We start from the raw sequence: 21,558 nt of genomic DNA on the forward strand, positions 1-21,558 counted from the left end.
TCATGAATAAATCTCCCTACATAATAACCAAGCAGAATCTGAAATTGTAGCCTCCTCCTCCAACAGGCAGAGGTGCTAACAGAATTTAATTGCACTGATATTTAATGAATATAAAGCAGTTTTATGACAATTAGAGTATCTTATTCAGCCAAAAAAGTACAAATGTTAAGCAAGCAGCATAGGATGATGGCTGAAATTACAGCCCAGGGACAAATCTCAGGTCAAACCTAGAAGAGTTCTTACCTGACCAAATAAGGAAGTTTAAAAAAAAAAAAAATTGAAGCCACACACACACAAAGTTAACTTACAGCTTTCAAAGAACACCATAAAATCCTGCTGTATACTCCTGGGGGGGAAGAAAAAAAAAAAAAGTCTCTCATGAAAGAGTACTGCATGAGAAAGTGAAAAATATTTGGGCTGATTTCAGGTTTCGGATCATCAGATAAGCTTCCTCTGACAGCACTGAGTTACTGGGTTTAAAGCACTTATTATGGTCACTCTTGCTTGTCGCAATCCAGCTACCATATTTTCAAAGAGCTGCATGGGTATTTAGCCACATACCTCCTATTAAAGCTAAATTGTCTTACATAAAAGAGCCATTGTGTGTTTAACTACCCATGCAGCTCCTTGAGAAATTTTAGACTATATTCACCTTACACTCTCCCCTTTTCCATGAAGCAGGGAGGGAGGAATCGCCCTTCTAGAGCAATACTGCTTGCAAACTAAGTTTTCATGCATTGCATTAGTGGCATTCACTACTGGCAGACACCTTACTACTTAAAAAGTTACAGTCTTCACAGCACTATAGAGGTACTTGAGGTGGCTACAACTAAACTGTGCAAGTTTGATTACATACACAGGTTTTCACCAGCTGAGAATCTAGTTCATAGGTTTTCAGTGACAAGATCTATAAAGTTAGCAACAGGAAGAATGGGAAACTCAGTGTTTGTAAAGCACGACATTGAATAGGCTATTTGTGAATGGTCACACTGAACACCTTGTGCTTTATCACTCATCATTTATTTTAGTGTGATGTGACTTAGCCCACATGGATATTGGCAAAATGTGTTTTACTCCCTAAATTCCTTCACAAACATTTGGAAGCACATTGCGTGTTACCCCTCTGTGGAGTGAGTGTTCCAAAATAAACAAAGATCCCCTCACATCAAAAACCAAAAGCACCTTCAAAGAAATCTTTCCTACTGCTCCATCTTAGCTGTTGTCAAATGGGAAGGAAAAGCAAAAAGAGCAGCAACAAGTTTTCTAGCAGAACTTGAAGAACTAGTTGAGGTTCAACATGTACCACTTCAGTCTGAACTTGGCTCCATATCAAATCCTGTTCACATTGAAGTAGCATGCTCACTCTCCTAGTGACTTTCACCCAACACTTATCTTTTACAGTAAAGCTCTAGTTCTAAAGTAGCCTTTCATCTGTGTTGTATTATGCACAGTTTTAGTTGCCTACATAACAGTTGGTCTGTATCGTTTCCACTCCTGTTTAGTATTACCAAAAGTTTTGTTTTCTTCTTTTGGCAGTGCAAAAGAAGTACACTTGATTCTGTTTACAATTTCCTAAGAGCAGGCTGTGATCAGAGATAATAATCACTTTACAAAAGATTGAGAAAATTAATTTACATTGCTTCAGCCTTTTTCTCCCACCTCCAAGGACATTCACCGCCACACTCCTCTGACCACCGTTTTCATTATTAAGCGGCTCAGTGAGGATGTTACTCTGATTTAGAGAATGCTGCTTTACTGGAAGCAAGTTCCAAAGAGCCTCTTTCCCCCTGCATTCAACGTGTTAAGCATTCACTATCAGCTCGGGGATTCACCAAGAACTCAGAAAAACCTGTTCTCCCTTTCCATCAAAGATTAGAAAAGGTAGGGGTTTCTACAGTTACAGTGACCTGGGTGCAGGAAATCCCTTTACCAAGAATGAACTCTGCTTCACTGAAATTAGATTCTCCCTATCGCTATTTTAAAAGTTCTCACAATCATCTAGCCAGCATTAAAGGGAGTCCACTAGTGACTGTGCAACCAGCATTTTCTGTGCTCTGTCCTCTGCCAGGAAACTGAAGGCTTTTATCTGTTCAGCCAAGAAATATTCACTAGACTGAAAGTCTACTGTATGCTTTTTGGAAAGCTGCACGGCTGGAGGTAAAGGCTGAACAGCGCTGAGATTTATTTTCTAATCTTTTTCAAGTTCTGGACTTCACCCTGGGGGGGCCCTTAAGGGCTGTTCACTACAGTACAGTATGAAACTAGCAATATGAAAACCTACTTATTCTCCATCTAAGTTGTTGAAGGCAATTAATACTTTTATCTTCCTATGTGCTTCATTGACAGGGTACATAAAAGGAGAAATGGAATGAATTCATATATAGTTTAAAAAAAAAATAAAATCCATCTATAAAGTTAGTCCCAGGAAAGAGGTAAGGCAGCCTACACATTAGTCTCTTGCTTAGTGAATTACACAGAAGACTTCTACATGAGTAAAAATAAACACCAATTCACTGAGCTGCAGAGTAACAGTTCCAGATCTGTGTCTATGTTATCACTTTAGATCCAGCCTTTCAGAGAGACCTTCACTCAGCAGCGACATTCTACCTCAGACCGTTACATGATAACAAGATTTGCACAGCACAGTTAGGAACCAAGTATTTGGCCAGTAGCTTCTTCCTGCAGGCATGACTAACTAGGGCTGCAGATCACATACCACAGAAACATCTGAACACCTAAACACATTATTTACGCCTCAGAAAATTAATTTTACTTCCTGTTTTTTGCCTCAAGAAATTGTGGGCATTGAAAGAAACCCTAAAGCAAAAGCAGACAATTCATAGATAGTGTTGCACACATGTGGATGCCACATCGAGGACAATTCTCACAGCAGCAAGACCACTGTAGTTTTGCTGCTAGAAGATCGCAGCCCTGAGCTTCAGAGCTGAGCTCTTCTCTTACTGTGCTCCTCAGGCAGGTGACCTCGAAAGACATGGCATAGCCAGGAGGACCACATGCAGCAGAAGTTAGGTTAGAGAAGGTAGAGTGTCACAGCAGAGCCCACTTGATACAGCATGGCACATGGAGAAAGACCTCATGCCCACTAGAAAGCCCTGCATAAGCCTCTGGAGCCCAAAATTTATACTAGAATCTGCATCTCAGCAGCATCACACTGAAGTGACATGGATACAGTACACCAATCACCAAACCCTAACTCAACTGTTAAGATGATGATTCATGAACAAAAAGTTCTGCTTAACAGTACCCACTGCTTTCTAGGATCACTGCAACCAACTGTATTTCTCCAGACTGTAGAGCGTATTCAGTGTCACTATCCATGTACATTACACAACAGTCCCCAGAAACATTAAGAACCTGCTGGTCATTCCTCAAGGGAAGGAACCAGCAGTTTAACAAAAAGCATACTTGCACTTATGGGGACTACCTGGCAAATTCACAGGCACACAAAGACCACCATTCTGCCCTCCACTTCCCCTCAATGGTTGTAACTGAACATTTTTTTTTCCCCACCCAGTTTTCAGCTATCTTAAAATGTCACACTATTTTCATGGCCATGTTGAAGTGACCAGAATTCTTTTATTTCTCAAGATGTGTATGATTTTAGCTGTGTAACTCTTTCATCTCTTTAAGTGCTGGTCATTTGCTCAGGTGATACAGCAAATCATGTAACACTAAGCATTAAAGAATGACTTTTTGGGGTCACGCTTGTCCCTGGTTTCACACTAGGATAAAATATTCAAGTTTGGCAAATGAGAGCATAATTAAAAGCAACGTTGCACAAAGTAGTATTATTTCCTAAATATCTGAAATAATTAAATATTCCTGCACAAAATAGCAAAGAACACCACCTAGAAACTTCTCTTTGAAGAGTGGACTGAGCCATCCCAGAAAGGGGTTACCATATCTAGTTATCACTGATTAAACAAGAGCTCCTCAGGGAAAACAGAGCGCTTCAAAGATGGAAAACTTCTCTGGCAACAACTTCCTACTGCATCAATTTTCAACCATCTCAGAAAACAGTATACACAGTACATCTGAAATCTTCACAGCAGTCTTCCCTCTGAACACCTCCCTTTCATTACATTGCTGCAGACAGCAAGCAAAAGAAGGAAGATCTTTCAGACTAAAATGAAATTTATTAATAGAAAAAGACCAAATACACATTATTTAAGAGGAACCAGGTGGGTGAAAGTACAATAAAGACATAAATGTGTCTGCTAGATATACAGCTGTGAGCTCCCACAGACTGGGGGCTTATTTGCACAATTGCCATTCTCTTCTTTTCTCACAGCATAAAGAAAACTTAAAAAAAAATGGAGTAAGTTCATTTATATCACCTGGAAATCCTTTGTATTTTAGTAGACTTGATGTACCTGAGAATAAACCCTGTATTCAGCCACTCAAAACCTGTCAGTGTTTCCCCACACCCTAGAACACCCATCCCAGGCCGTATATTCCTGCAGGCAGCCCCTGAACTGCCTTATTTACAAGCAGTTGCATGAACACCACGCTCGTCTTTCCCACTGTTCATTTTTGTTCCTCTCTCTCTCTTGCTTTCTATTCTCTCACTCAAGTTTTACCTGTATCTGAGAGAATACATCATAGATGTGTAAGAACATTTTTAACATCATTGGAAGCACTTTCACATTGGTATGGGATGTTGATTCTGTCCCATACATTTGCCTGCCAGTCATCATGGCAAAAGCGATTGACTCTGCATAACCACACGTACAAACACTGATAGGCAAGAAGTCCTAAAGGATACACACATAAACTACAGAATTGTAATAACTTTGTTCTGTAACGCTGCTCATCTTTTCCAAACTTTTCAGCCCATTACTTGTCATTCTCCTATGCTTCATCTTCTCTTCTTTTTCAGTTAGCTTTTTTGTTTTTTTTAAAAAAAAGACTTGTTTATGATAAAGTCAGCATTACTTCCTTGCTTACCTTGCACATGCCAATTCCCTGACTGGGCAACCAATCAAACAGAAAAGAACAATTATTTATGATTTACTTTATCAACTACAACAAAGAAGCCCCATGAACAATGCCCCGGGCTGGGTACGGGTGCCAAAATCACAAAGCTCTCTCTAAAAGAAGATGAGACCTGGGTATGACTGTACTCTTCTTTTTCAGCTCCTCTCCAACTACTCTAAATTACATTTTTGCTTCAGAAGAATATAGTGGTAGGCTTTAGTTAATTTTTAGTATTTTTTTTCCTCTAAATTTGGAGGTATAAATGCAGTGGAAAAGCCAAACCACTGTTTATGCCACACTATGACTTTCAAAGCTCTCATCCCCTTCATCATTCTGTAATACAGTTCATGTAAGCCCCGTGAGTTGCCCCTTCATAATTACCGAGGAAGAACAGCACAAACACACAAATAGCAGATGGGAAGCCCAGAATGGAAGCAAGCATACAGAGAACATCAGGAGAGTGTCTTCATCTTTCAATTTCTCCCTCCCCATTTCAGTGTAAGGACTATGGGAACAGACTATGGGAAAATAGTGACTGTGAACAAACAGCAGCAGAACCAACAGCCTTATCCTTGGTCAGCTCCAGGACCAGCAGGTCTCCACAAGAGCACAGCTCCACCCAGACAACGCTTACCCATGTCTGGATGCACTGCCTAGCCACACTGCCATCACAGGAGCAATTATTAAAAGGCTCAATATAATTTACTTGTGTTTTACGTTAGAGCAGAATTATTTATTATTTGTTTGATGTTATTTTTTGTTTCCCCCCAAACAATGGGCCCTATCAAGAACAGGTTAAAACAAGCACACCTACACAACCTCCCTAGAGCCTTGCCAGCTAAAGGGCTGAGCCTCTGCCTCCTCAAGCACAGGAGACCAGCTAGATGAAGCTGGCCAGCTGAGAGTTCCCTGCCATGGGCTCAAGTTTACAATTCAAATTGACTACTTTTTGACAAATGTTAAGTTTCCACATGAAGTTGAACATCAGGCTATCATGGAAAAAGGCAAGAAAAAACTTCAGCAAGGTCTTACTACAGAGCTAATGGGTACGAACATTTCTCCAAGTTCTCACACAGAATTGAGGTGTTTCAGCAATTATCAGTATCCATTCCTCTCTTTAGAGCTTCCCTGCAAGCCATCAGAACTAGATGCGATCTCTGCACTAAATGAATGAATTAATGGCAAAGACTCCTCAGCATGATAAGAGACAGTGCATCGGGGGTATTAGGATCAGGCTTTAATGCCCAAAACCAGTCTCACAGCCATGCTTGAGCCATAATGGAACTAGAACAAATACCAGTGCTACACAACATCAGCTGTCCAAGGAGTTGGGTCCCCACCCCCACCCAAAATAAACTAAAGAACAACACAAAGATTAAACAGGTTAATTCTCTTTCTCTATCAAGAGAAGAATAAGTGTTTCTGCTCTCTATTTAAAGCTATTCATAAACAAAGATACAACACATTTATCTGTAGAAACTTCCATTCAGGTCAGAGAAAACCCTTTTTAAACATTAACAAGTTATACCTCTTCAGCACTTCCTATAATATTACCTATAAAATGAAGGTAGTATTGTAAAATTAAAAAAAAAAAAACAAACCACAAAACCAAAAAACACAAACAGAAAAACTACAGGAGGCATATCCCATTGAATTTGGGCAACCCAACACCTACCACAAAAGGTTTTTTCTTTCTTCAGGTGTTAGCTAGCAGAGATCACTGTTCTTCTAGTTTAAGATTGTTTCTCTAGAACAAGTGCACTTTCCACTCAACTTTCTTCCCCAAAAGGAAGCACCTTAATGGTAAACTGCAGTGGCAAAGAATTTTATGTGTGTAATACCTCTGGAGGGACCAGAGTTCAAATCAAATCTTTACAGAACCAAAAATATCAGGGCTGTCTATAGGAGATGCAGACACTTCAGAGGGACACTCAAACTACCACCTTAGCTTTCCCCTTCAAGTGAAACCCCAAGATATTGAAGAAACCTGCGATCCATACGCCAGCTGCTTATCCAAACGCCAGCACACACAGAGCTTGCTAAGCAGACCCTTTGCTTGCGCTCAGCTATCAAGCATCTAAGGTCCTGTCTGCACTTCCACATCAGTGAATATCTCCAACATACTGTCGCTGTGTCTGATGGCTGCTGGTGGAATCAAAGGAGGCCCCTCTTCTAAGGTCAGAGAAGATTGTGATGTGGGCCAAAATGAGGGAAGAGGAAAGGCCAGTGGTGGATTTGGACATGGTTGCAACAAATACACAGCACAGTGCTTACACAGTGGAAAAGCAAAAAAGGCTTCAACACCCCCTGCTATCATCTCACTAGTTCCTAGACGTTGAAGGCTGTACCCCACTCCCACAGGGCACAATAGCAGAGTCCTTCAGCTGATGGGCTCAGGTAAGCCAAGTAGAGAACAGCTAGAAATAACACTGCCAAGTGATTACAACTGGTTGTAAATTCAAACAGCATTTTGATTCATTAATCTCCAACAGCTAAAGACAAACCTAAAGCAAAATCAACATGATTGTAGACTAAGCACTCATATCCTGGGTCTGGTTTTCAGCCTGACGAGAGAGAATGAGCTGATCAGAGACACACTTCATTGAGAGCAGCCAGATTAGTGCTGCTTCAGCAAGCCTGCAGTTAGTTCCCATTAACTGACCTGTTTTAGAAGCTGGTAATTACAATTATTATCAGTACATATAATTAGTATGGTATTATAAAGCCATAATTAACCTTAGCTTCAATTTGAAGTGAAACCTGTCCACCTCCTGATGATACTGCATGTGCCCTACAAGCCAGTGCAAGTTTCTCTCTAGTCTTTTTGTGGTGGTGTCCCGGTGATGAGCTGTGACTCATTTCCCATTAAGGGGCACAAGCATTCCAGACTTCCCTGGGAAAGCAGCAGAGCAGAGGTACTGTTTTGCTGGCTCAGCATACAGTGGCCAGTTGAAATCCTACCAGGTGACTGCAGGGAAGCCAGGAGCCCACTACAACTGGCAGCACCAGGAGCTAAGAGCCATCAGCAGCAAGCCAGCCGAGAAAGACACAGAGCAACACCAGAGTGCCAGAGTCACACCTGCCAAGGCAAGCTTAGTGCTTCAGCAGCAACAGTCTGGACCAACTGAAAATATGAATGGTTTATGCATTCACATTTCTGAGTAGCTTGTTAGAGTACCAATACCAACATTCTGTAGAATTATGTCGCTTAAGTAGACTGATGAGATTCAAAGATAAAGGAAAAAAACAAAACCACAAAAAACTAAAAAAAAAACCCTTCAACCACTATTTGTTTAAATCCACCCATCTGAAATCTGTCTTCAGCAAACCCACCTTCTACTGTTCACTGTTATCTCTTACCATATACCTGCCTACATAATGCGATAGATCAGTAAATCTTGAGAACATTTGCTACAAAACGCAGCTTTCCAGTATTGAATTTCATGTTATTGTTAGCTGATATTCTTCAGGGCCTACATGCATATATACAAATTATCGCTGGCAAAAATCTCTAGTGAAATACGGTACATTACACAGATAAGGTCCTCCACATTTGTAAGAAAAATCCAAAGTTTGAAGAAAATAATTTTGATAAATTTTTCTCTGTTCTGGGGATACTATTTGAATATCACACCAATATTTTCTCTGTAGCAGTTTCACCTTTCAGTCAGATTTTGTATGTTGATGCAGAAAGGTTCAGGTACAGTAGTTGGTACATAACTTCATGCATATACAAAAAGTTCCTCAGAACTGCCTTCAAAAATCTGCTTAAAGTTTAATCATCTCCTTTAATCATTACATTTTAATATCCTAACATTCTAACAAGAGTCATGAAGCACTTTGCCAAATAAAATACAATAAAAGTCCTTCTGGATGAAGTTTTTCTTTTTAATGGCTTGCAACACATAATTCATCTGAGAAAAAGCTACAAGGTAAGAAAATGACAGACTAAAGTATCACACTTTCCACTCACACAGGCACATTGCTTATTGTTAGCATTGTTGTATGACTCCAGCAACACACTCCCTCATAAATATCAGCCCCTCAGAGACACCCCACTTAGTAAAAGAACTATCTCTTAAACACAACCAACAGTGCCAGAAGGTCAGCTGAAAGATGGGACAGGCGTTAAAGCCCGGATCTAAGCATATAATCTTCCCCATACCCCTGAGATACAGAGTTCAGCCTGTGACACAGGCATCATGAAAATATTTGCCGGTGGTAATATTAATGTGCATCCCTCTATGGGTAAGAGCTGATCCTATAAAGCTGATAGTTGTATTCTCCCCATCAGAAAACCCCCAAGCTATCTCACCAATATAGAGATTCTCAGTACTTCACTAGAATTCCCATTCAACTCTGCGGTTACGGGTGCCTGTGTACAGCTACGACAGGCAGACACGCACACCCAGCTGCACAGAATCACAGAAGGAGAAGAAAAGCAGAGAAACTGTAGAGAGAGATTATAAAACTTTCTTAAACCAATATACTGGAAAAGGATGCAAGTTCTTGGGTACACTGTAAACCAGCCTAAATCCAGACCGCTGTCTGTCATCCACCTCTCCACTCCACAGCTGTGGCTCTGCTTCTCCCCTGCACCCCCAGCAGTGTTCAGGGGCCTGCACATATTCCAACAGTCAGGAAACAGCTCTAGCTCAACACCAATTCAGCACAGACTCTGAGCGAAAGGAGAAAAATCACCTCAGCCTGGGTTAGACCGGTTTAATTGCCACAGAAGTACCTATGAAAAGACAGTTTAAGTAAGCGAGAAGGATCTGATCTGTATAAGGTTCAGGATTTACCTTGGGGATATTGAAAGAAACCATCTCCTCCTCCTCTCTCCTCACAACATGTTCTTTCTTCTTCCCTTGGGTCAATATTTCTGACCACAGAGCTACATGATCAGACACCTGAACTGACTTATCCAGCCAAAACTTGACACAGCAAAGACTTAAATGTAAAAGATTAGCCTAAACAACCCACAGGAATTGTGCACTGAGCAGAAAGCTCGGTAGCCTGCTTTGAATAGACAAGAAGAGTTGCTAAGGGGGGAAAAATAGGACAAGATTGCCCCCTTCTACTGAAAAGGGACAGGCATTTACAAGCAAATATCCCCTGTGGAATACAGGGGCAGCAGCTGAAAAGGGGTAAGAAACAAGGACAGCAAAAATCTATAGAAAGTACATAAACAACTTCTTTTAGCCAAGAATAAGCATTTAGACTGTTGAATTTTAGAAGTTTATCAAACACATGCTCTCCCAGAAGTGTTTTCTAAAACACATCACCCTACCGTTAAGTCTACAGACAAGATTAAAATACAAGATGCACAGACTATAACATATGAAAACACACAGCCTGTGTATTTATATTTATAAAGCGCATCTCCATAAAAACAGTGACACCCTCTAACAGACTAAAAGTACTCAGGTGTCACCTCATTTATATTACAGAGAATATTTATTCCTTTAGACATACCAGCAATTTACAAAGCTAAGCAAACAAACCCAAAACACCCCCCCCACCCTATAGGACTCTAAGAACACAGATTTCACTTTTTCAGTATGCTATCTGGATAACACATATGCACACCAAAAAAAGAGCCCCAACTAACAATATTTAATTGGTTATTGGGCATTTCTATAACCCAGGCACTACACAGAACTGTTTTAAAGTTAATAGAATACCCACAGCAGAGGAAAGCATTACCTTGAAACAAACTTCCCAAATTCTACACACTCTGAAACATAATAGTTTTTAATCACTGCTACACATAATACTGTGGAAACGATGTAGGTGGAATGCAACAGTCACATCTTAGAAAGAATTTTACGTAAATAGCTGGCAAAAAACAGAAGAACCTTGTTTTCTATGAAAATACATTACTGACAGAGTAGCCAACCCAATCTGTCTCCTCAGTTCTGTCCTTCCAGACACTCTCAAGTATCTTCAGAAAAATACCAGAAACTAGAATTCATAAACTCGAGCAAAAGAGCAGAAACACTATTGAACTATTGCTCTCATAGCACTTCAGAACTGTCCCTTCTCCAGAAATCTTTTTTTTTTTTTTTTACCTGAACCTTTCTGCAGGCTGGGCTGTCAGCGGGGCACTGCCATCTGAACGCCGCGGTGCAGAGTAGCCTCAGGGAAGACTTTCGGTAGCTTTTGTGACGGACTCTGTGGCCCAAAATGCCAGACGGCAATAAGCTGTGGGGAGCTCAAACATCCCCCGGCTGGAGCAGGAACAGGGCCGCTGGCGGGGCCACCTCTGGCGGGACACGCCGGCCCCTCCCCGGTGGGCCCCGCTGCAAGGGCTCCCTCAGCGCCGGGCTCCCCGCGCCGAGGCCCCGGCGGGGCAGCGGCCGCCCGAGGAGCGATTCCCGCAGCTGCCGAGCGGGATGGCGGGCGGCGGGAACGGCCGGACGCATCTCGGCGAGGCGCTGAGGGTCGGACGAGCCTCCCCCGCGGCGTCTCTGCCTCACCTGTCCGCCCCCTCCCTCCGGCACCCTCCGGCTCGGGCCGCAGGAACACCCGCCCGGCACGGGCGCGCCTCAGCCCGTTCCGCGACCGGCCCCGGCCCCGGCCCCGGCCCTGCCGGTCCGGCGAGCGCGGCCCGTCAGTCCCGATGGGGGGGGGAAGCCGCCGCCGCCGCCGCCGCTGCTGCCGCCAGCCACCGCCGCCGCCGCCGCCGGCAGCTGCGGGTCCGCGCCCTGAAGGAGAGGGGCGGGGGGCAGCGTGTCTGCCCGAGGGGCTTTTCCCGCGCAGCCCCGTGAGGGGCGAACCTGCCCCCCGCCCGGGAAAGCTCCTCTCCAGAACTGCCCGGCCTCTACCAGGGGCAGGCAGGGAGCGCGAGTGGCTAGAGGCTCTGGGGCTCAGCCCGGGGGTCGTAGCCCCTGGTTTGGGGCGGTTCTGGGGGCGGCTCTGTGCTAGCAGGGCTCTGCGCTGGGGTGTCCCGGCCCCCTCCCAGCGGCCTGGCTGGCTGCGGGCTGCTGCTGGCTGAGGCTCCACACTGGGATGAGGGTGCATATCCAGCTGAAATGGGGGGGATGTGGCTTTCTCTGAGTGTTCCTAATCAGGTTACTGTGCGAGGGATAAGTTTGTCAGGTCTCATTCAAAACCCCCAGTTTTTTCCTGATAAGTGAAGGTTGACAGTTGGAAATGGATGCTGAAAAGGCTTCTAAAAGTGGCTGAACTGCTGGGTCGGTTTTGCTGGGCTGTCCAAGCAAAGTGAAGTTCATGTCCTTTCCCCCTTCCAGCCGGTGTATCCTGACCCTGCAGCAGTAAATCGAGGGGTGGTCACACAAATGTTCTTCCCCAGTACCTGCTCTGCCCGTGCGGTGACACCGATGAGCAATCTTTAGTTTGTAGGTCAGGCTGCATTTGATTCCGTGGGCTTGTTTATCGCTGCCCTGGAGTCGTTCAGGGCAGAGCTGGTGACTGTGCAGTGCTGGCTCGTACTCACTGTTGACACTGACCTTTGGCCTTCTGCATGTTTTGTCTGGAATAATGTTTTTTCAGTAGCAGTCTAGCTGCCGTCTGGCAGTTCCTGTCTGTCTCCTCGGTGAATTCTGTTGCAGGCTCCTTGTTTTCATGATGCCTGGGGCAATCCCAGTGGTTCTCCTGCACTAATTTCTATAGTCACTTTCTTTGGGTGGAAGAGTCAGGTTCCACTGTAAAAACGTGCAGATGGGGTCAGAGTTGGGCTTTGCTAAGGTTTGCAGAGAAAATGGGTTGTATTGCCCTTCCTCTTAGTTCATTTGTATGGTTGAAGCATAATTCTTCATCGAAGCTGAAGCAAGAGATTGCTTTGAAATGTTTCTTCTGCCAGCAGATCTTTGATCAACAAACCAAGAATCAACAGCTTGTATGGATTTTAAAACCCTTCACAGCTGTATTGCATCGGGGGGGTGTGTGGTAGCGGGGCAGGGGCTCCTGTGAGTGACTCTTTATCAGGGGTGTAGTGATAGGATGAGGGGTAACGGTTTAAACTGACAGAAGGTAGAATTTGATTAGCTATCAGGAGGAAATTCTTCCCTGTGCAGGTGGTGAGGCCCTGGCACAGGTTGCCCAGAGAAGCTGTGGCTGCCCCCTCCCTGGAAGGGTTCAAGGCCAGGCTGGACGGGGCTTTGGGCAACCTGGGCTAGTGGAAGGTGTCCCTGCCCAGGGCAGGGGGGGTTGGGACTGGATGATCTTTAAGGTCCCTTCCAACCCAAACCATTCTATGGTTCTCTGACTAACCCATCTAATATTTGAGGCTGACTGGCTGTGAAGTGGAAAAAGAGCCAGTTTGAATAATGGCATCATTAATCCCTTTAGCCTTAGGGTCTGGATGTGGACTCTGACAAGCGTGATGAGTTGTACAGACCTTTTAATGCATCTCCCCCTTTTGCTACTGGTGTTTCTGTAGAGACCCTTGATCCATTCAGTACAGTGCTTCCCTCCTGTCCCGCTCCTTTCTCTGTCCTGATTTCAGCTGGTATTGCAAACTGTGGTTTTCTTCTCCATTTTTCCCTTTCTAAAGCAAGGGTTCTGTGCAAATGCTGCCTTTAATTTAATGTTGTCCTGCCATATCAGTCCTGTGCTGCTTCTGATTGCAAATAAGTCTTAAACACGCAGGGCAAGCGGAGGGTTGGAGGCACAAATTATGCCTTGCTGTAATTGGAGTTCTGGGGGCTCCAAACCCAGGTGCCTGGTGTCCTGCTCAGCCTAACTGGGCAGTGAGCTGGCTAAGCCAGGTTTGAGCACCCTCTGCATACAGAGCTTAACTTGTGCTGCTTTATATGCTGACGTACATCTCTTGGGTTTAGACTAAACAGATGTATGTACAGCTAAGCCTCTGAACTCTAAAAACTGAACACTGTGTTAAGTGCATGAGGCTCTCCTAGCAAAATTAGGTGCAGATTGTTTGATATTTCCATTCATACTCTTCCATAAACAAAAACAAGGCAATGCTGAATTTACTGCATCAGCTCTTTAACAGATCACTTTGTTATATCTCCTTCCTCTACAATCAACTACAATGCCCTTCCAGAATCAGAAGCACAGCAAATACATTTAACTAAAAGAAGCCAGTGTTAAATGGTCTTGTTTAATGTTAGCAGGAAGCTGATGGGAATATCCTTAAATGAAAACTGATACGAAACTGAAATGTGTCCAAAAGTTCTGCTGTGTGTAGTGTCACCCTTAGTGGATTTCAAACCTTTTCATTTCCTGGTGATCAGTTCTAACTGTCCAGAGCAATGCAAATAAGTTCTATTAAGATGGTAGCAACTTAGATCTTTTCTTATATTCACAAATATTCTTGAAAAAGTAGTTGTGACTTTTAAATTAGGTCAAGTTATCTAAAAATCATAAGCAGAACAATTTTTTTCTCATTTATATTAATGCTGGGTAAAAGAACAGACATTGATTTGGAAACCTGTAAACTGAAGGATGTTTTCCAGGAAGGTGGTGTTTGTTTCTTTTTTTCTTTTGTGAAGTTTTCAGTATTTTGTTTTCTCCCACAGCCATTCTAAGCTGCAGAACCAGCCTCAAAAGCACTGTGGAATTACTTCTCTGATTAGCTTGGCTCCTCCTAAGGAGATGGATTGCATCCATACTCAGAAGATAGTTGAAGCAATGAAGCCATCTGGGGTATTGAAAGATGGGGGAGAACTGAATCACAGGTATAACATGACTGTCAAATTTGTTAACCTCTTGGGTTTTTAGGGCAAACTTAACATGAGTTTTCTGTACAGGCTGGTTCTTCTTGGTAAACTGAATAACTTTGTGAACGAATGGATTTCAGAACTTGGTGAGAGCAAGGTAAGGACTTTTTTATATGTTCTTATCAAAACAGCTGAAGCCTTTTTCTTTCAAAGGCCATACTACTAGGATTTATGTTGAAGTTCAACTTCTAACTTTTCTTCTTAAGTATTGAGTAGAACTGTAGTAACTGCCATTGAAATAAGGAATTAAAGATACTTCAGATCAAGATCTTGAAGTGTTTGGGGCACTGAATAGATGTGTGAAGTGGCTCTATCAGTTGACTTGCAGCAGTTAACAAAGCTGAAACAAGGTATTGTGGGGTGAGATAGATGGTCAATGGCACTAATCTTGCCTCAAACAGCCTCCAGCCCCCAATCTAATTTGAAATGATTACACTGGACTTGCCCTTTATATATATCTCTTAGATCGTGTTAATTTATCTGTGTCTGCTGTGGGGAAGACTAATAATAGGTCTTAATTTCTGTAAATTAGTGAAAGGACTTCTACATTACTCATCTCTTTTTTTCTTTTTTTTTTTTTTTTTTGAGTTGCAAGCACTCACTTCAGAAAAACAGTAGCAGTCTATTAGACTAACAACTCAGTAGGGGAGTGAGAAGACATGGTTTATGGAGGCTGTAGTCTTTCTAAAAAACTTCTATGCTGCCTGAAGCTGCACATAGATCAACGTGTATCTTATACTCTAAAGTAAATTCTTTCTCTTCTACCCACAGAATCTTCCCCCTTCAACAGTAACGAATGTTGGTGGCAAAATATTTACATTTGGATCTTACTGTCTTGGAGTACACACGAAAGGTGGAACTTTAATTGTCTGGTGATAGTTCTAATGTTTGAAAGTGACTTCCAACAATAACAAGAAATGGAGTCTCTTTGCAGGTGCTGACAGAGATGCTGTTTCTGTTGCTCCTAGACATGTAGAAAGATCAGATTCTTTGAAAAACTAAAACATCAGGAGGAAATAAAGAATCTAAGAGCGACTGAGCTCTCTCATTGATAATTGTGCAACTTCTACAAAAAGAATATTCATGTTAAAGACTCATATTGGTAGTGGATGTCTTACAAGCCAAAATTTAAAAAGCAGTTGTTTCTGAGTACCTTCTAAAATACTGTCCTGCAGCATGAGAAGTCAAGCTTTCGGTTCTTTTCCACAGTGACTGTACATCACATAAGAATCTTTGTGGTACACTTCTCCCCTGCCTCTGGTTTGAGAATGGGTCAGCTGTATCAGAAAACAAGGTTGTCCCTAGGAGCCTTGCCTTAATCTTAGGTCTAGTAAGGGGCAGGAAGAGGAAGGGGCAGCCTGAAAGCTAAGGCAGTTGAAGGTGATGTGGAAAGGCTTCTGTCAGCGCCTTCGCCGTGGTGTCCCTCTGGATGCACTTTAGAACCTCTAGTTCATTCTCCCCTGGTCCTGTTCCTCTCTGGCCACTCAGCCCGAGACGTTGCAGAAGGGACACACGCTGTCAGCTTGACATCAAGTGAGTAGGGGCTGCGCTGTGAACGTGCAGACTGCTTTGTAAAATCACCGCCGGGTGATGTATTGCGCACCTCGCCTGTGACACTGAGCTCCTGAGAAGCGTTCCTCTTAGCCTGGTCTTCCTCGTGCAGACATTTGGAAAGACTTCATGTGCACAGCGAATGAGCCTTTGCTGGGATGACTGTCCCCTGAGAACAGACTCTCAGTGGGCTGTGGCACAGTTCTGACAAGGGGTCTGCAGCACTGAAAACTGTCCCATAAGGTATCTGACAGCCCCTCAGGCACGGCAGAAAATCAAAATAAGGAAGACTAGTGCGCACTGTCAGATGTGGACAGAACTTTTTCTATTTCTCTGGATGTTAACCAGTGGTAAGATAGCAACAGAAATCTCTTACTTTTCTTCCTCACTGCCAAGGTAAGTGCCTTACCAGCACTGACACTGATGGCTCGTTGTGCACTGCTGGTTCATTACAACACAGGATCAGCCTCTGAATCTCCTGGCTAAGGAAATTTTTAAAGCCAGTATTAGACCGTACTAGTGCCATACTGATTGTAACTTACAAATTTAGCAATGTGAATTCTGTAGTTTATCACAGTTTAGGAAGAACATGAAAGTAGCAAAAAATGTTTTCTTACACAGTCATCCGCTCCTTTACAGGCAGTTGAAGATGCGTCTGTACCAGTTGTCAAGTTTGAGTTTGATGGCTTTGAGGTAAGCGTTTTGCTTTTTTTCTTCCTTTGGAACAGGAGAACTTCTCCAGGGAGCTGCGACCATGCTGTTTTACAAGGTTATTGGTACCTTAGAGTGTATTCAGGAAACTGTAATTAAACGGCCTGGCCAGAGCCGATCCCAGGAGAAGACGCTGCAGTAAAATGGGAGCTTATAGGAAAATAAGCCCCCAGGGAGTTTGGCAGGTGGGGGGACATTAGAGACACCCCTTTCTGCCCTGTGCTTAGAGTGGGGGAGCCTGCTGGAACGGCACTTATCTGCTAGGGAATGTGCAGAGTGGGAGCAGAGGCAGGGTCCTTGCTGACTTCTCCCAGCGCTGACAAGCTGGCTTTCTACAGAGGGATGGGTATGGGGTAGTTCACTGTGTGAATCATGTCAGCAGACTAAATGCTTTGTTGCAAATCAGAAGTGAAGTGGTCATGAGACAATCTGGGAAATGGCAAGTGAAGGTACTCGTGACTCCTGCCTGGGTTTGTCAGCTGCAGGAATCCCTGTATCTTGACTGCCTCTTACACGGTGAATGGAGACCTGCGTGCTGTAGTACCTAAGCAAGTCACTGCTTGGTACCACTCTCATGAAGTCACTTGTTCCGTGACCTTCTTGTGGCCTTTGTCTGGTGCAGACATTCACAGAATAACTTCCTTGCCTCAGACTGTGCTATGAACCAGATGCTTCAGGATCAAAAGGGCTTACTGAATAGAGAAAATGCTCTCTCCTTTGCTGAAGTACAGCTGAGGTGGTTGAACTTACGTCTTAATTTTATGATTAATTTTAAGTTCCCTTTTAATGGAAATTCTAAGTTCAGAGTAATCTTTTTCAACTTAAAAACCCCTTCCTTTCCCTAGCTTAGAAAGGGGGTTTTGTAAATGAAGGGTTTTGTAAATAAAATATGGAACTTCTAGCAATTTTCTTGAGTTTTTTGGCAAATAAGTCTCTTGGGAGATGTATCTATAGTCACATAGTTCTAAATGCAAATGTTAACCCCTCTTTCTAGACTTGACTAACTGTCCCCCACTGGTGTGCTGTTCACAAACAGTGCAGCATTCTAACTAACGGTTGGCACTTTTTTTCCTCTTAAGATTGATCTGGTGTTTGCAAGACCATCTGTGCAAACTGTTTCTGATAATCTTGATCTCAGAGATGACTGGCTGCTGAGAAGCCTGGATGTATACTGAGCTTAAATGGTGAGCATATTTACACATCTTTAAGAAGAAAGTGTTACTGAAGTTGTCTAGAATGCACATGACACAACTCCAGTTTCTGTACAAGGGGCATAAGCTGATCTCCTGTGTACTTGAGATCTGAGGAGGTGGTGAGTGGGCTTAAATGTAGATGTTTCAAGGAGCCGTGTGTTTAGATAGACCTGTATTTCATGTTTCTTGGATAAGGGTGTGTGCATTGTTCCAGTTTGCCACAGAGACTGCTTCAGGTGAATAGGTGGAGCACTTGATAGAGAAAAATGTGTGGTAGTTCATAGGAAAAAATAAAGATATTTAAGCCTAACTTAATTGTTTTTATTTAATTTAATTTTAATTTAATAAGTTTAATTGTTCCTGGCTGTCGAAAGAAACCTGGCTTTTGGAATCCTCTAGAAAGGCCTTGTTAAAAATGGTTGGCGATAATCTATAAACTGTGACAAAGCTGTTGAGGGCTCCAGTTACCTGGAGGGATACTGAATGTTATGTGTAATCTATAAACATACTACAAAGCGAATAATCCAAACTTGTTTTCATAGATTTGAACGATAAACTGTAAGCTATTGATCCAGCGTAGCATAAAACAGACCTGTACCTGTTACTAGGAACTTCTGTCCTTCAACTTTTTTCTTAGAGTTACCGATGAAATGCTACATCTAGTGCCAAATGAGGAGAACTTCCGGCTCACGCTCTGTGCGATTAAACTGTGGGCAAAACGTGAGTAAGGTGATTGTTTGTAATCTTTAAGCTTTTCAGAGGCACCTCATGCTTAAGAAATAAGACCTTTAGAAGTACTTCAGCCATGGATAGCCATTTAAATGACAGTTTTCAGACAAAAGCCAGTTTTTTAGTTTAGATTCAAGGTCTGTCCATGGGGTAGAGTGAGTGTGGTTTTTAATGGGAGTAGAGTGAGGAGAGGAGGGGAGTGCCTACAAGACAAGGTGCTTTACTGCTTATCAGGAACCTGACTACAGATGGTAAAAAAGCCAAGTTAAGTATAAAAGCTTGATCCATAAGGAATAAGAAAGTATTGTTTGTGCATGTGGCTAGAGCAAGTGCTAGAAGAATGGCAGAAATTTTGTCTTAAGGGAAGTTGGAGTGAAGCAGTAGCTGTAGCAGTGTAGGCAAATTTCAGAGTAGCGGTATTTTGGGAAGTGGTGTGGTAATGATTCTTTTTCTCATCACGGTTAAGGACCAACAGTTTTGACCTCATTGCACTGCAATAACAACTGACTTTGAGGCTGAAGTGCACTGAGTATTCTATAGATTGTGAAGTTGGTGCTGCAAATCTGAAGGAGTATCCTTGGGTATTGAAAGACTGCAGGCTAACTCCAGTGTATCCGCTCTAGGACATGGCATTTACTGCAACCTGCTGGGATTTCTTGGTGGGGTTTCCTGGGCAATGCTGGTAACAAGCACATGTCCACTCTATCCAAATGCTTTGTCTACTGCTCCTGTGAACAAGTTCTTCTTTTTTTTTTCCAAAATGGTAAGAGCTATTGTTTATTTTAATTTGCAGAAAGAAGTAGTAACATTTCTAGAGGTAGTTCTTCATATAAGATTTACATTGACAACATTCAGTCCTACCCTGAATTATATGGCAGAGTTTTAGATGGACAGTTACTGGCTTTTCTTGTATAGGGAATGGCCAAATCCTGTATTGCTGACACAACCCAAAGACACTATCTTAATACACCACTATAGGACCCTAGGGTGTGTAAACATTGAATTCAGAAGCCTTTAAACTTTCTTCTAACCTAAACTGATGCTAAGCACAACTGTTTTAACATCCGAGATGAACGCCTCAGACCGGTACCGTGTAATGGGGATCCTTGCCCCAGGCTCTCCACAGCAGAACTCTGCACACAAGCGATCTGCATCAACGCCAGCAGTAATGGGAGAGGAGTTCAAACATGGTAAAGTCCTTCCCGTGCTTGTTAACTGGTTAAAAAGTGTAATTCTTGCTATATGAAACCACATTATCTGAGTTGGTACCTAAGCACAACTCATAAGTGAAACGATCCTGTCAGCATAGCACTTTTTGCCATCAAAATACTTGATCAGCAACAGTTCAGTGTTTCAAACAAGAAGACATCAGAGCAATTAAAAAGTGAAGAGGGAACATGTATCTTGAAAGGCAATGCCCGCAGAGGCAGTTAATTTGGAGGAAGGAGAGACTGGAAGAGATCTCCAGGCCCACCAAAAGGTGACTGAGCTCCATAGTGAGCAGTCAGGGCTTGGCTGGTTGCTTCCTCCTTTCTTTATTTCCCTTGGAAGACTCTTGCAGAACCCAAATCTTCTAAGCATTAAGAAGTTTTCTTCCAGTTTGCAACTTAAAGTTACTCAGGGTCAGGCAGTCACATTTTTTCAGGTGCCCACACCCCTCAGCGTTAGTAACTGTTCTCCCTAAGTGTTATTTCCCTCTTCTGCATTTACAGCAGTCACCTCACTCTTCTCCCACTTGCTTTTCTGGCCCAAGCAAATCCCGCACTCCTGACGTCAGCACGCATGTCCATCTCCCATGTCCCAGCGATCCCCGCAGCTCTCCTCGCCAGTTCTTCCAGGGACAGTTCATTGTTGGGGAATGGCTTAAGGAACAGGGACATGGCTCCTTAGACGACTTGACCACTGACATTTAGCATGACTAGGCCGCATTTAGCATATGTTAGGCCTCACTTGACATAAGTTAGAACATAAGAGGGTAGGACAAGGACGGAGCGACCTTGACAAAGTGGTAAACAACTTTTAAGGCAAGGAGCCAGAGAAGGGAGGATTTTGAACGGAATGCGAAAACCGCAGGGGGGCCGAGGGGGCCGAGATATTATAATGCTGCTTCTTAGATATCACCAATTAGATGATGATACATATACATATTAATGTGGAAGGAGATAAAAGGGATCGTGTATCCAAATAAAGTTGGAGCTTAATTCGTGCCTTGCTTCCTTCACTTGTCGCAGTTCATCTTTCCGGTGCGTGAAGGACCAGCAGGGCTACCACGTCAGACGAGCTGTGCTCTCGTCAGTGGCATTAACTCTCCTCTGCAGTTCCTGAAAACACTGTGCCTGACACATGGCAGTGCAGCGCTGTCTCATGCCCCCATCACGCTGCTGGCTCCCAGATGCTCTCTTGTGCTTCCCTTGAGCTCCCTGTAGGTCTTCTTCCCCCTCCTCAGTTTTGGACAGCCAAAGAACATCCAACATATGACTCTCAAATTCTTCCCACTCTTCTAAATAACTTCGTGGGGGTCTCATCCTTCTGCCCTTCAGATCAGTAGCTTATCATAACAGGAGAATGATAGCACTGGTTTTCCCCAAGTAAGCAAAAACTTAAACTGTTTGTTTAAATATAAAAATTAAGAGGAAGGAAAAAATAACGGCCAAGTGGAAAGTGAAAGTTTA

The 21,558-nt window shown here is 43.2% G+C and overlaps 1 pseudogene; it reads left to right on the top strand.

Annotated features, from left to right (window-relative positions):
* Positions 1 to 12,231: 12,231 nt before the first annotated feature.
* Positions 12,232 to 21,137, top strand: LOC141938253 (poly(A) polymerase gamma-like; annotated as a pseudogene).
* Positions 21,138 to 21,558: the final 421 nt, after the last annotated feature.

The sequence above is a fragment of the Strix uralensis genome, chromosome Z (assembly GCF_047716275.1).
Source record: "Strix uralensis isolate ZFMK-TIS-50842 chromosome Z, bStrUra1, whole genome shotgun sequence".
NCBI lineage: Eukaryota > Metazoa > Chordata > Aves > Strigiformes > Strigidae > Strix > Strix uralensis.